The sequence below is a fragment of the Vidua macroura genome, chromosome 20 (genome assembly GCF_024509145.1).
Source record: "Vidua macroura isolate BioBank_ID:100142 chromosome 20, ASM2450914v1, whole genome shotgun sequence".
Taxonomy (NCBI): Eukaryota; Metazoa; Chordata; class Aves; order Passeriformes; family Viduidae; genus Vidua; species Vidua macroura.
This window is the reverse complement of record NC_071590.1, coordinates 8,654,063-8,670,837: the sequence shown is the minus strand read 5'-3', so window position 1 is coordinate 8,670,837 and position 16,775 is coordinate 8,654,063. Positions and strand designations below refer to the sequence as shown.

The 16,775-nt window shown below is 40.5% G+C and overlaps 2 protein-coding genes across 4 annotated transcripts in view; one reads left to right on the top strand and one right to left on the bottom strand.

Annotated features, from left to right (window-relative positions):
• PTRH2 (peptidyl-tRNA hydrolase 2) overlaps positions 1-4,043 on the top strand; it is a 186,816-nt gene extending 182,773 nt beyond the window's left edge. The window contains exon 3 of the transcript XR_008440174.1: positions 4,028-4,043. The gene's annotated coding sequence lies outside the window, so the exon portion shown is untranslated. The remainder of the gene's footprint in view (positions 1-4,027) is intronic.
• Positions 1-16,775, bottom strand: part of PPM1E (protein phosphatase, Mg2+/Mn2+ dependent 1E) — a 61,238-nt gene that overhangs the window by 14,750 nt on the left and 29,713 nt on the right. The gene's annotated exons all lie outside the window — the stretch shown is intronic.

Sequence of the window (16,775 nt, the reverse complement as noted above, 5' to 3'; positions counted from 1 at the left end):
AATCAGCTGAAGGCTTTCCTTCTATGTCTGGCCACTCTTTGTCCTAATAATAACAGCTGCTGGCCGAAGAATTAATTGCCCTTGACATTTGTTGATCACAAAGCTTCTTATGTGGCTGTTGCAGGGCTGTGCCATGTGAGCAGGGAAGTGCCCCCACGCAGACAGATGACTTCCTCTTCCTGATTAGCACCACTCAACATTTACTTCTCTCACTTGGCTCCTCAGAGCACTTTTCGTTGAATTACTTTTTCCCTTCAAGGAAGAGCAGATTGCACTGGAGGTTTAAAATAGCTGTTGAAGGCAAACTGCTCTGAGGACACTTCATTACTGCTACACCAAGACAAATGAAGAGTCAGCTCTGGGATCTCTGTTTTCAGCACCAAAGTGAGCACTCAGGTGAGCAGATACAGCATGCCACAAACAGCAATCCAAGAGGGAAAGTTCTCCCCTCTCTTCACAAAACCCAAAAAAGCATCACCAGGATCCCTGGGGACAGGGAGGAGCTCCCAGCCTGCTGCTGGTGTAACCAGGGATTACCTGCTGGCTCTGAAAAGAAATTCTTCTGCCACGTTCTAGATGCTCAAATGTTATTAGTCATGAAGTCTGACAAATTGAAACTGGGAGGGCACGGGCTTGTTTAGCAGAGAGCTGAGAGCTAAAATGCCTTTGTCTATTCATAGCTGTGCCACTAACTCAGCAGCTGACCTTGGGGAGTCACTTCACCACTCAGACCTTCATTCCTCATCTGCAAACAAGGAATGAGAATGTCATTTCCTCGAGGAGAGGAGGAGGAGGAGGAAGGCTGTAGAAGGCCTAAATCTGTGTTTGTGAAGTATTCTAGAATTTCTTTCTAAGGGCCCAACTGAAGGGAAAAATACCAAGATGAGAGTGGGAGATATTTTCAATCTATAGAAGATTTATACTTTTATACTTTTGATAGCTTTCCTTAGGTTTTTCTCACTCTTTTCTTATTCACTGCCAGAAGTGCTAAGTGGAACTCCCAGGCAAACAACAGCTCTGGATAGCTCAAAGTGTCACCAACAGCTGCAGGAAAGGGGAGAACCAGCAAAGAGAGACCTCGAGTTCCTAAAACTCACAGTTCTGAGCATTAGCACTGCTGATGGGAAAATGATGCTGCAGCCCCTGCCTGAAATCCACAACGAGGGCCACCAGTGCTGAAAATCCCCAACCCTGTCATGGTCTGGGGGAGCTGATGAGGCATCACTAACCCAAACAAAGCAGGGAAAATGGACCAAAACGAACTGGGGCTTTCAAGAGGCAAAGCGGGCAGTAAATCACAAAATGTACAGTGTTCCTGTTACCTCAGGAATCCCCTGACACCACAGAACAGCAATTGTTTTAGTTAGAATGAGGAATGATTTAAATAGAAATGCTATTCAATCTGCTGAAACACAAAAGAAATCCACAGGCAAACAGGATAAAGCAGCATATTTGGTTTCACCCAGCAATCCAAGACCAAGAACATGACCTGAAAAGAACCAAGTACAGCACATTCCCAAAAGGCCTATAATTTCCTGTGGTAGTAAAAGACTTTGTAGGGATGAATTAACTACAAATTAACTGCACCCCTTCCAAAAGACATTCCACCAGGGATGCACTTTGGGAAACACTCCTGCTCATGTGGCCTGTTGCAAGCTCTTGTTAGAAAGCAACTTTTGCCAGATTCAGTTGAAGAAAAACCTCATTTGTCCCCTGCCTTTATTTACAAAACATTCCAAAGTCTCATGATACTTCTTCCAGATGGAGCTCTGGATACAGCCTGGAAGCTCTTTGAAGAAGCCTTTAAAGTCTTTATTATTGCAAGTTCCCATGCTGTGAAGTGCAGCAGTAATGAGCAGAGAAATTCTTTGGGAAGCTCCTTTGGCTGTTTCCCCAGCCCTCCCTTCCTCCACCTCCTGTTTCCGTGGCTATCCAGAGGGACTTGGAGCCATGGAGGGCTCCTGTTTGCCTCCAGACTCCTCCAGGTCACCCAGCACTCAGAGAGGAATATTCTGTGAAGCATTCCAAGACCCTAAAATGATTATGGATGTATCCTCTGGATCTGAGGAAATAGCAGAGGCTATTTCCAGCTCCCATCTCTGCAGGTTCTCCTCTCCTCACTCCCTGAGCAGCTCTCTGACCTGTGCTGTTCCACTGCTCTGCACAGCTGCTGGAAGTTTTGATGCTTATTTAAAGCCTGGTCACGGTGGACAAATGGAGTATTATTTTTTTCCCCCCTAACACATGGTGAAACCCTGCACTAGATTTATCTGCTGCAGTGAGTTACTAAAAAAAAACCTGGCGCACACACACACACAAACACAAAAAAAGAGAAACAAACAGAAAAAACAATGCACCTTTTAAAAGCTTGCATAACCAAAGCTCCTTGAGAAGTCATTTGAGCTGGCAGTGGTGAGACAGTAAAGATGCTTGATAAATGTGTTTGAAGGAGCTGCAAACGTGCTACCCAAGGAAGCTGCTATCTATAGGCTCCCAGAGACAGCTGCCTGCTCACATCCCCAGCCATCCTGTCCTTGTGCTGACAGTTGTAAGCAACAGAAATATAATACACAAGCATTGCAAAAAGGCACTGTTCAGATACATTTTTCATGCCCCTGTCTATGCAGACATTGCATTTACCAAATATTTAACCTTCTGCTTTCTGCTCACTGATGTTTTCTAGACCAATTTTGTATAGATATGTTTCTGTAGTTAAGCCTGTCTGAACTGAATGTGAAAAAACAACCAAACCAGAGGTGCACTGCTCATCAGAAAACCTCTGCACAGCTGGAGGAAGATGCTTCACCAGGGGAAACCCTTGGCTTTTCACAAACTGTTCTCAACACATGAATTAGGCTCAGACCTCTGATGCAATTTCTGCTGCATAGCAAGTCAGTATTCCCTTCTCCAGAGGGTGAAGTGCACATGACAGTACATAAAGCCACCAAAATGTGAGCAAGACAAAATAAAAAGGTCATCCTTGTCTCTTTGATGAGGTACAATGTCATGAAGGGCAGTGTGTCTCTAAAATATAAATGCTTGCTGCCCACAAACCACTCATAAGCATTTGTGATTTAATGACTGTCAATAAAATAGCACTGACCCCACAGGGGTGAACTGTGAAAAATCCAAACCACACAGAGCAGCTTCTCCTGAGCTCCTGGCTGGATAAATTGCCTGGTTATTATCTTTGAAACCAAATTCTATTATTTCTCTCACTCATCCTCACAGCGTGGCAGTTCTGAGGTTACTCATATTCCAGTCTCTGGGGCTGATGCTGTGGCTGCATTTAAAAGGACAGAAATCACCTCCTGTAACATGAACAACCCCTAAAAACCCAGCATGGATCTGCCAGGAGCTGGAAGCCAAATAACTGCAAGAAATTGAATTCCCAGAAGTGACTGTGGGATGGTTTTCTTCATTACAGCAACGAGCTGAAGATACAAAGTTTGCTGTTGGAAATCATATCCCAGCTCTTCACAGCCAGATTGTATCCATCTGTTGTTAAAAGAAAGGGAAACCTGGACTTTGAAGGAATGCAGAGAAAAATGGACCACAAAGCATGAACCTCTGGTATAACAAACACCAAGATGTTGAGGATGCATCTATATAGACTCTCCCTCATCTGAATCAGAATATTTTCTACCTGAGGAGTAAGATTCTGAGGGACTGGATAGTTTTAGAATAAAATCTTAATTGCTGCTATGAAATGCACTTTAGAAAATTATAAAAATATTATTATAAAATTGAAAAACCCCAACAAGCCACTTATTTGATGGCATTGATTGTGCAGCTTAGATCTTTGGTATTCAGCTTTGCAAATGCAAATGCACAGTGAAAATAAATCTGTGTTTACCCTATCATTAATTCATCAAAAGAAAGGTAATTTATTGGTATTACCCACTCATGTGACTTTCAGGGGTTTACACAGAGAGGAAAGATCCTTTTGGATTTTGTTGTTGTTTTGCAAGGATTATCCTGCACGTTCACACAGCACATTCCCTGCTCAGGGTGTGAGGGTGTCCAGAGTCTCCAAAATCCACTCCGTGCCCACCTGGCACTGCTGGGAATGGAATGGGGACAAAGCCACAGCAGTGCCAGGTGCTGCTTCCCTGGAGAAGGAAATTTCTTCACTGGAAACCCAATGTCAACAGCAGTTACCTCACACTGAGTTTCCCTGGCAGGGCAAGGCCTGTTTAAAAGCTCCATAGGACATTAAAAATGTCATTGATTTTTCTCTCTTTGGCACTCAGTCAGTTCAAAAGTCAGCATAATTCAATATCTTTCTCCTGGTTCCATTAGCAAAGAAAGAAATCCATGCTTCAATCTATGCTGCCTTATTGGAAAAAGTAATTTAATTTTACATCTGAAAGTGTGCCAACATCAGCATAAAAGTGCACGCTGTATACATCAGATTTAATTTATGAATTCTGCATTTTGTCAAGCCAGGATGAGATGCTGTCTAAAATCAATGAGAGTGTCCAAGCTCACTCTGAAGGTACTTATATATATTCTTATTATTTCAGATATTTTATGTCCTAGCTGGAGTTTTTGATGATTTCTCTCCTCGCTATAAAATGTTAATGACACAGTCTCTAGAAAAGTTCATGTTGCAGGAAACTTGCAGAAGGGTTCAGGCACATCATTTACTTACCACTGATTCATGCCCAATTTTTTCTCTCTGTTATAAATAAACTTCCTGATACTTCCCTTAAGTGGAAAGAATATTCCATCCAGATCTGATGTGTCCATAAATACCAGTTAAATAAAAATCCCCCAGTGCAGAGCCTCTGTTTTATCAGAGATCAGATTAACACACCCTAGTCCTCTGTCAGAAAGAAAAATGCATTTTGATGTTATGGCTAATGACTTAATTTCAAATAAAGGAAATAAAATGCTCCACAGCAACACATACCCTGCTGTCTCCTGCAGATCATCATTAACAAACAAATGTTAAATGATTTCTTTAAAAAGGGGTGAAGATGGTGCCTGCTCAAATGCTCAGCTTCAGTAACACCCCACAGAGCCAGGCCCCAAACCATGCTCCTGCTGGAGCATTTATCTTCATGTAACTGAGAAAAAAATCAGAGTTGCAGACCAGAATTTCCAAATGACATTTGATCACTTAACTTCTTTCAACCCATTGAACAAATATCAAATATAAGGCAAAACACACCCTGGAAGATTTATGGCCACTGAGTCAGCAGCGAATGTTCCCTCGCTGCCTTCTCACTCCTGTGCCTTGCTCTTCATCACACAAATGGCTTGGGTGTTTATGCCAGATGTAAGATTAGATAATTACTCATCCAAGTCCTGCATGTCAACTCTTTTTGGTGATAAAAAATTTATTCCAAATACCCCATTTATAATCAGTTGACTTGCAGAAGCGTTCTGGTGTTGTGCAGTGCTACATCTCAGGCTGTAATTCTGTGAGCAGGAACACGCTGTGTTTGTGCCTGATGTCAGGAATTCTGTGCCTGCAAAATAGGGACAATGCTATTGACCTCTGGAAAGCAATTTCAAAGCCAATGATGAAGTGCCAGATATGATTAATTAAGCCTAAAGTGGGGATGGAACAAGAGAACAGCAATTCCCTTGCACTGATTCCCAGAAAATCCTGCTGCTCTTGTGCATGACATACAAGAGAAACAAATGAAAGCAAACATGACAAAACAATGCAGTACCTTTAAAAGTAATTTTACAGGCAGATGTGTAACTACAGGCAGATTCAAAGATTACCCAGTGGGGCACATGAAAGATTTGACTGGAACCTCAAGCTGACGATTACTGACACTGATGCCCACGGAACAAGATGCTGGAGGGATAAAAGGGGCTCTGTGATTGGGGTGAGTGCTCTTTTAAAGGAAAAACCCTTTAGTTACTCAGAAAGATCCCATCCTAATTCCCACTGTCACTTGTCCTTTGCAGAATTGCAAAAGATAATGGCAGGTTTAGGGGTTTAGGCTTTTTCTTTAAAGGATAATCAAAATGTTTTAGCTATTCTGTTTCACATTAAAGTCCCTAATGCATTCTGTTCTACTGAGCCACATAGTTATTTCAGTCATTCTTAATAAATAACAGTTGCCAGTAGTAGTTAAGCCAACAGATCTGAATTATTTATAGTGTTGAGGAACAGAACAGCAGATAAAATACATTAGGGCTTTGGGTTATTCTGGCCTGAACGACACAATGGCAGCCTTTAGATGTTTTTCACCAGGCTGTAAAATATTCTCTTCCCAATCCTAGTTTAAAAGATTTCCTAAAGAGGCAGCAGCCAAACCTCCAGCCATCCATCTTCAATAATCACAGTCATGAGCAGCAGGTGAGAGACTCTCCCAAATACAGCACTGGCACAAAGTTTGATTTCATTGGACAGGTTAAATGGCTACTTAGGATTACTCCTAAATTATTATAGATAAACAGAACTTATGTGTTTACATATTATATAGCATGGCTCGAAACCTTCCAGTAAATTATTTAAAGGCACCTCACAGTGTTGATCTCTTCTCCCTTTGCCTATAATCCACCCTCTCTTCAGCTGGAAAAATGCAAAGATATCACCTATATTTTACAATGACAAATCCAACTTCACATTCCAGGCTGGAGCATGGAAATCCCAGCCCCTGTCACTCCTTTTTAAGAGGCCACATAATGAAACATTGAAGACACAAAAAACAACAGGGACAGAAATTATCTTGACGTTAACTTGACAAATTATTTTACACACAGATGTTGAATTTAATGCTCTTTGTAGCTTAAAAGATGCATTCCAATATCTGTCCTGATGGGATAATGCGCCTGGGTGGAAATTTGTGGGAATGTCTGGCTTTCCCACCTTGTGCTGCCATCACAGGGGACTGCACCAGTGGGAAATTCACTGTGTAATGGATTCACAAGGAGAATTGTGCCCACAAATGCCAAGGAGAGATTTACACTCAGATGCTGCAGGGAGAAGAACTGGGGGTGTAGTTGTAGCAACATAAGCTTCAACCAAAGAGTTTTCCTTTTATAGCTCACCTTCCACTTCCTATATGGATCTATTTACAGCAGGAAATGCTGCAAATTGTAGCATCTCTAAGGAGTAAAAAGAATTTTAAAATAACAAAAAAAAAAAAAAAAGAGAAAAACTGCAGAGGTAAAAACCCAACCAAACTTCCTTCTATCAAATAATACTGAAATAGAGGAGGAATAACACTGAAATAGAGGAGGAATAACACTGAAATAGAGGAGGAATAACACTGAAATAGAGGAGGAATAACACTTGGAGGCCACATCAGGTTGTTAAGGGCTCTGGAAGTGGCTCCATGACATTTCAGCCTGTGGGAATGAGCCACAGCATCCCAGGGAGGGACAAGCTCAAGTGACAGATCCCTGTGCTCCCCTCCCTTGGCTCAGCTCCCTCCTCTCCCTGTTCCCAGGTTTATTGAGGATCTGCACTCTGAGCTTGCCGAGGTGGGGAAGATTCTGTGAGGTCCAAAGCTGGGGAATGTGGCTTTCCACAGGGCCAGGCAGGTCCTGAGCCCGTGGAACAGAGCCTGCCTGCAGTACACAGCTAATTTTAGCTCTTCTTGCTCACAAAGGCTCTAGGAATTGATTCCCAACAAGCTGGAGGTGTTTCAAACAACTCTGCAATGCTGTGGCCTCTCTCCTGTCCTAGAAGGTACAGAGAATTATTTAAAACTTGGGAGAGATGTCTTTAAATTATTCCCAGTCCCATTTAAAAACAAATCTGTGCACATATTCCAGTCAGTGTTAAAAGGTCAACTGAAAAAAAAAAATAGAAGAGCTGTGACATTTCATAGTGTGACATTACAAATCTCACCAGATTATGGACATTGGTTCTCTATCCTGGACTTCTCAATTCTGCACAAATTCTCCCACACAAAGTCTGCCTATTCACCACAATCTGGGACTTTGTTTATGCAGCATAATCAGTCTTTAAATCTTATTTATTCCATTTGATTTTCTATGAGTTCACAGCACCCATTTCAGAGGTGACAACGCTGGTCATGTAAGAATTACCCAACAGCTCTGCTTTCCCTCTCCCCCTCCACAAAGAAGATTGTCAACTTTTCCCTAAGCTTATTATCAAACCTGTGATCTCTTCAGAAGAGGCACAAGCTCTAAATATAAGAAAGAATCTGTTACATAATACCCCGAGCAAGGAGGCAGCACACAACAGCCTGTGGACAACATGAGCCTGAGTCCATCCAGAGAGGAAAAGGGAGGAAAATCTGTGACTTTGCCCAGTGCCAGGCCTTGGGTCTGTCCTGTGCACAGCCCAACCACAGAGAACATGGAATAACGTGCAACATTTCAGGGTTTATCTCTGTGGAAGATAAACAAATGCAAACAGGTGACATTATCTGGAAGTTGATTCAGGATGTGGCAGAAATTTACTCAGATCAGAAGAAATCTTCCTCAAACATGAGCAGGACTTGTTTGAAGCTGCCTGAACCTGGATTGTAAATAATGCACTGGTGAGGACTGACTCACCCCGTGATGAGGAGGCTGAAAGCTGCTTCCAATGGAGCAGTGTCACAGCTCTAATCAGCACTTAAGAGAGTTCCTCAGGAGCCACACTATCAATTACCCTGGTAATACATATTCAGGGAGGCAGGGATAGCAGACAGAGAGAATACCAAATCAAAACATTAATAAAAAATAAGGAACCTTTGGAGACAAATGATTATCTTCTATGTCTACAGTGCTTTGTGCGTTCCCAAAGGATTTAGAATCTAAAAATAAATGATTACTTCTACCAGCACTGACATCCAAGCTACCTTGGATAAAAAGCAGCAAATTGCTAACCATGGATAGCAACATTACACAACTGTTTTGAACAAACAGCAAGAAATGGACCATGCTGGAAAGAACAGCAGGTCTCTACACAGAAATTGAGGCTAAAATGTAACCAGAATAATGTGAATATCACCTGTGATGGGATAAAAATGAGAACTGTCTGCCTTGATATCCCATCCTCAAACTCCATCATTCTCTCACCATTCTTTAGCACCATACTGAGACACTGCCTTGAAGGAAAATACTCAACATCTGCAGCTGAAATACATTTATATATACACACACACACATATATATGTGTTTAAATATCAGCAATCACCACAGATTCATTGGGAAAGAGCAAAGATTCCTAGAACAGATAGAAGATCAAAGGTCACACAAAACCATGTAGCTAACCCAGAAATCACTAAAATCCCAGGCCAAGTAATGTTTTGAAAATAAATGCAATCAATTCTGTCCCCAAAACACACACTGGTAATGATATTGGTAGATAAAATAATCTAACAATTATTAAAAAAACAAAGAACCAATTAGACCTCTGCAAGGCACAGTTCTGGACTAAAGGCAGCAGTAAATTAGAATAGTAATTATATAAGCACAAAAGAACAAATCCAGGAGGAAGCAATCAAGAAAAGATCAAATACAAGTAGATTTTCTTAGCTGGAACAGAGATTTCTGTGAAAGAGTTTAGGGAAGAGCCATGAAAGTGCAAGAATTTTTAACTGTCAACAAAACACCAAATGTTAAAAAAAAAAAAAATCAGTATTCAAAATGCACACTGGAAATTGCAATGAATGATTTTTGCTGGGTTTATCTGTAAAACACTGCTAATAGCACAGAATTGGATCTATCAGAAGTACAGGCAGGCAGCACCAAGATTCCTCAAGGGCACAGAGTTTTCAAATCCAGGTTCACCAGCTTGAGTGAGCTTTTTAATGAGGCATGGAGGCCACATCAGAGACACAACTGCCACAGGTTAGACTGAAAATAATAGAGCAAGGAAAAAATAAAGATTAGGAACACCAGCTGAGCTCTGAGATAACACAGCAGAAGTTAGTGGTAAAGGAGGATTTGAGTTCTAATAAGCCAGCAGTGGTAAATTGGAAGATGTAACATGATAGGAGGCTGAGCAGTGCTCCCAGGTCTGGGGCTGACAAATGACACCTCTGCCAGCAAATCATTTAATCCCTGCACATCCATCCATCTCCGAGTCAAAGAGCTTCATTGCCTTAAGACTTTGGAAGAATACAATGAAATTTAATTTATTAATACCTGAAAACTGTGCTTTAATCCTCAGATAGAATGAGCTGGGGAAGGACAAGGTATTTACACAATTACCACTGCCTCATAAAGTATTTTTGTATTTTCTTCAGTGAATTCTCATCTGTTTCTGTCCTGTTTCAGCTCATGATTCCACAGCATGTCTTGACATACAGATGTTAAAAACAATAATGGACCAATGGCAAAATGCTCACTTTTATCAAAACTTGGTGTTTTCTAATATTTAATGTGTTTTTTTGTTTTTTTTTTTTAATCAAGGCTGGGTGTGTCATCATCACCATTTGCTGAAATCATGCATTTGATTTGTAGATTTTTAGTAATACCAAGGACAGGGAGAAAATCACTTCATTCCCAAGTAAAGCTCAGCAAGGCTGGAGCCTGAGCTCTGATTTACTTTCACCTGGCTGAGATGGCAGCAAAGCAAAATGCTCACGACAACAAAATAGAGACATAAGAAACCAGCAAAGAAAATAAAAACTGATGCCCACAAGATGGAATTGACCTCACTCTGCCACTCAGAGCCCAGGCAGAGGCTCTGTCACCCACAGGGACAGCCTGTGGCAGCAGGGCTGAGAAAGCCAATTAGGGAAACTTCCCAGCTCCCTGTTTCCAGCTGAATATTAATTCTTGATATTTAGGAGAACTTGCCAAGAACAATTGCACAGATCCTCCTGAGCCCCCAGCTCTGAGTCACCATCACGTTATGGAAAGGTGAGCTTCATTTAGACAGCACAGAAGGGGAAATTACTTGGTTTTTTTTAAGGTCTCATGTAACCCTTGAGGGACCACATTATTTATTTATCAATAAATAAATAATTTATTATAAATATAATATTTTATTTAATATTTATTTATTTATTATATAATGTTTATTCTAAATAAATTATATATAATTTATAATTATAAATAATTCTCGCATCTTCTCTTTTTAAAAAGAACTATGAAAATGTCATTTATTTTCACAGGGATCAATCATATTCCTGGGCATGAGGGAAAGAGGTTTCTATGTTTGATGGAGAACTTTGAATGTCTGGTACTCTCCCTCTCCTGCAGGCATGGCTTAAAGGAATAAAGGGATATTACTTTAGTATTCTTCCTCCTGCAAAATGTATTTCCCCAATCTACCTAGCAAGGAAACTGGAAAAACTGGAGAAAAATATTAACATTTATAGACATTTCTTAAATCCAGATCTCATCTTGCCAGAAAGAAAATGTCCATTTTGATTGCAAGTTTTATTTAGGCTGAAAAAGGAATATATTTGGCCCTTTTAGTACTTATGTTCAGTTTAATGTGATGTCAGTTGAACACAAAAGTGAATATTACTGATTTTAACACCTCAGTGATCAGAGCTCTTCTCTGACGCAGGGAACAAGAAAAATTAGCAGGGAAAAGAACAGAGGACATGAAAAATGTGCAGGGAAAAGAACAATAAAGTACAATAAGACTCATCTGAGTAACTGCTCAGGTTCTGATATCTTCAAAACCTGACCAAGAGAGAAAGAAAGACAAAGAAAGAAAGGAAGGAATTAATGGAATGATTGAGATTAATTTGAGTACTTGCTGCTGCAATAATTAAAGACTTCTCTCTTATCATGTGAATGTCTCAGGCATCCCATTCATGAGGGAGATTGACACACTGATATATTTTCTTCCAAGTTAAAATGGATTTCTCTTCCATTGCAGCCACTCTGGAATATATTGAAGGAAAATAGTGCAGAAGACTGATAAGAGCAAGAAACAGTGAATAACATTTAGTCAGGACTGCAAAGAATTCTGCATTCTGAATCTACCCTTGATAAAGGAGCAGCAGGAATTGGGCATTTCCCCTCTCTGGCTTTTCCAGGGATCTTTTCACCCTCCCACATCCCAGCCCCGGCCCACAGAATTCAAACAAACTCTTCTGGTTCCAAGGATGACAAAGAACAGAGAAGATCTCCCAACATTTTCCTTGCACATCCTTCCAGGTAGAACTCTTTCCTCCAAAAGGGATTGTTGTGAAATGAAGAAAAAGACAAGAAATGTGAAATGGTCAGGAAAGAGGGGAAATTAGAGGAATAAAACCCCTGACTGTACTCCAGGTTGTTCCAATAATCAGTCTATATCTATTTCCTTCAAAGTCTCCCTGTTGGAATAAAATGCCTGTTGAAATATCATATTTGTAAGAATCTAAAGCAGCAACCAATTAAAAAAAATAAAAAGAAAGTAAACCCCCAGATTTCTCACTCCATGTATTTAATACGAGGTTGTTTCCTGATGAAACCCTTGGTAAGTGGGAGTACTCATGGAGACACTTGGATTTACATAAATTTGAGACAGAAAAATGCTGTTAGAGTAAGTCCATGGCACTGCATGGTTGGGATTGAGTCTTCCAGCAGAAATTACTCCAGGCTGCAAGAGACACAGTGCTGAGTCTCAGGCAAAATTCATAATTAACTTCAGAGTATGTCCTTAAATTCATTCATTGCCCTCCCTTTTACAACATTAGCACAATATTTACAGGTTATTCATGCACAATATGCCAACTCAAAGTTCTTATTTTACCTTGCTTCTAAGTTCATTTTACCATTGCCACACAAATTTTAAATATGACTCCCTGCCATTCCTGATAATTTGATTTTTACCCTTTTAAAAGGAACAGTACACATATCACAGCAACACTCAGCAGTTAATATAATTTAATGCAAAACTACACACAATTTTCAAAATGGATAGTGGAATTTATTTAAGAGTTCTGCTAGACTCAACTTGATATATTGCATCATCATACAGTGGAATAGATAATAACTTAGGATTTTTTCTTCATAATGGCCAGTAAATTCAAATTCTAATAGTTCTTCTATAAGAAATTCATCTGCTAAAGACCCAGGTGAAGCATAAGCCACTCACCAGAAGGTACCAAGGTTCTCAGCTTGGTAAATGCAGAAGAGATTTAAAAGAATCATCCATTTGCTTTTTTGGCACAAAAATCCCAACATTCCATGAGCAATTTCTAAGAGATCCATGATGGAAAGAGCGAGGAGCACACCCAGCAATGCCTGGAGAGTTTACCAAAAGGACAGAGAGAAAGTGGCAAAACCAAACCCAAATGTTCACCAGAATTCTCCTGGGCAAGGTGTGTTCTTCAAGCCACTCCTATCTTTTTTCTGGTTACAACTTAATTCCCATTTGGGGGAATAAAACCAAACCAGACCAAAACACATTCAGATTTGAAAAGAAATGTGTAAGATGAATGTTGAAGGCTTTGGAGGCTGCAGTAGAAAACACCAGATGGCTGCAGAGTGACTGCATGCCCCAGTTCACTCCTGGGCCCCTGGTCCCGTTCTGCCACCGGTGACGCCAGCAGAGCCCCCCAGAGAATTCCAGCCCCAGGATCACAGATTTTCCCACGTGTGCTGGGGAGGAGAGGCCTTGCACAGCTGTGTCAGGCACATTCTTCTCTCTCTCAGGATTTTTTCATAGAGGAGCACAGAGAGAAGAAAGAGAAAACAATTTCTATTTCTGCTCCTTGTTTTTCCCATGTGGAATGTGTTTGGAGAGTTGTTTACCTGGGGTGATTGCTTGGTTGGATTCTGGTGAGGATTGTTTGAGCCTGGTGGCCAATCCAATCCAACTGTGCCTGGACTCCCAGAGAGGGTCACGAGTTGTGGGTTAGTTAGATATGGTAGTTAGAAATGTAGGTTTGTAGTTTTAGTATTTCCTTTAAATAGTATATTAATATATTATAGCATAGTTATAATAAAGAAATCATTCAGCCTTCTGAGCTGGAGTCACACATCAGCATTTCTGCCCACCAGGTTCAATATTTACAATACACAGCCTCACCAAAAGGCTCCTCACGCTGCAGCCATTCCATACATCCTGTAATGCCTGCAGGATTCAAGGATAATGTCTATTTTCTGATATACTGTTCTCCATCCAAATTACTTCTGCTGCAATAAAGATTTTTTAAAAATGCAAATCAGAGAACAGTGAGAAGGATCAAAAGTTTAGAAAATGTTGCCTAGGAATAAATGATGACTGAGGAATTCACACATGGAACAATGAGGCCAAGGAAGACTTGGGATTGTTTCCTGTGCTGATGAGGGAGGGATAAACTGGCTGAAAATTTCACAGGAGGGATTCAGACTGGGCAGTAGGAAAACTTTCCACCTGTAGCTCCCATCACCAAGAACTGGAATAGCCTTGCAGAAAGAGGCTGTGGGATCTGCACTGCCAGGATTTGAGGTGAGGTCAGAAAAGGAGCTCCCAGGATGGGGTTTAGATTTAGTGAGCTCTACCTTGAGAAGAAACGTGGACTCAATGACCTCCTGAGCTGCTTTTCAGCCCTATTTTCTATGGTTTTTCTATTCTATTAAAAACATGTGAAATTTCCCTTAGCTCTTTTCCTTAAAGGAAGGAGGGTAATTCAAGAGACACGGGATCTCCAGAGCATAGTCCTTAATTAATTAACCTGATAAGGTAACCTGCAGTCACATTGTGCAGTGTGCTGTGTGTGCCCCCTCCAGCTCCTGCCCTACATTCCCGTGTCTTCTGCCTCTGGAATGCAGAGCAGGATCACAGAGAGTGGTGTGGCCTAACTCTCTGGGAAATCAATGGGAATTGAGGTGACTAATTAGGAATTGTAATCAGGCCCTTAATCCAAGGCAACAGAAAGACATGCCTTTGGAATCCGATTAGCTGCTTAATAATTCAAAATAGGCACCCAATAATGTATTGACTGCCTGGGAAAAGGCATCTTTTTCTGAGCTCAGTCTCACATTTCCACTGAACTTCCAAGGAAAGAGAAGCCAACCCTCAGCCAAAGCAAAATCCATGAGGCCTCTACATTGGATGTAACATTTTGGGGTTCTCAGCCAGGGCTGCTCATTTATGGCTGTAAAATGCTGCAGGACTGAAGAACCAGCTCTTCTACCTCTGTATGTAAGGAATGATTCTGTAATGATTTCAATTCTGAGACTTCTCTGCCCTGTTAAAAAAATGTAAATAATTTTTTAGGGTAGCATCTCCCTCACTGGCAGATCTTTGGGTGCATTACTGACAAGAACCTTTGCTGATCTCATGTTTTATCCCAGCTGCTGAGAATCAGAACTGAGAGACTTAATTACTGCACCTTTCAATAAGGATTTAATTTTATTTTTGTTCTTTCTGCTGCAAATGCCCATGAATCAGAAGGTCACTTTAAGCACAGAATTCAATTTAATTATACTCAAAGGCATTTTTATCATTAAACAGGTCAACTTATTAAAAAAATATCTTGATTATGAATAATGGAAAGCCTGGCAGGCAATCCAGGAGAGTTTCACTCTGAAAGCTCCCACATCCATTTGTTTAGATTTGTTTACTAAGCACTGGGCAAGATCCCACTGAATGAAAATGACAGCATTAACTGAAACTGCATCCGATATTTAATTGGAAATAGATTTTCATGCTTATTTATAGATTTTTTAAAAATGTGACTATTTACCAGTATTTGTAAACTGGACTATTAATTCCTAATAAAGGCAGGGGATGAGAAAAGCAACAGAGAATATGACACTGAACTGGGTCTGGCAAAACCCTTCCCAAGGTGCAGAGTGCTTCCATAGAATCAGGCCCATCCCTCAGCTAGGATTGGATCCTTGCTCAGGTAGGACACTGTTTTAATTACATGCCAGAGAGGATGTCTCTGATGGACTATCCTCATGTGAACCACTTCTAAATAGAAAAATCCATGCTCTTCATGAAAGCCTTGATGTGCAACGCAGTAGAGAGTAAACATTCTGGAGAAAAACCATTCTGGATAGGAGGGAACAGAAGAAAAGCAAAGCTATTTTCATGCCTGGGTCTTTTCAAGGCAAGCATTTGCATATTTTTGCTCTCTTTCGTATGCAACTCCATGTAACATGATTTCTGTGCTATTTATAAGGCTAAGTAGTCAAGTAACTGTGTTTTATATATCCCCTTCCTTTATGCTCCCCATTTTCATTAACTCCTTGTTTCTAATAGTTCAACAAGCCTAGAATTCATTTATTTATTTATTTAACTGTATGGTCAATGCTAATTTGAAAACTGGTTGTTATTTTTAACCACTTGCTGTAAGTATAAAAAAGAATTAATTCAATTATTTTAAGCTAAAGGCTTTAAAATGTAATGACACAAGGATGCAATGCAAGTGCAAGAAGTAAGTAAATTCAAGTTTTTACTGATTTCCAAAAGGTTTCTACCTTCATCTTTATGTCCACATGACAGAAAGGGAATCAAACTGCAGAGATAAAAAGCTATTACCTGAAAGGAGCCTGATTGCAAAGGCAGCTCCTCTCTGGACCTGGAGGCCTTGGAACACTTTCCTAATTCACCCAGGATTACTTTATGATCCTGATCATAGATAACCACAAACACACAGATATCTCAAATGGAAGAGCTAGAAGCAATTTCTGTTCTTGGAAGAAAGTTGTATTTTGCTGGTTCATCGAGGTATCCAGACACAAGAGCAGCAGCTCTCACAAGCCACAAAGACAACGTGGCATTACCATATCCCTGGATTCTCATTTTTCATTTTCAACTTCCTTTTCTACATAAAATCAAACATCCCACAGCTACAGCACCACAGAACTGTCAGAAAACCAGGACCACGTGGATTTTATGTGCCATAAATGGTTGTTTATGGCAGACAGAGGTTCGTGGGTGTTTGGTTTTGTCAGGAGAACAGATG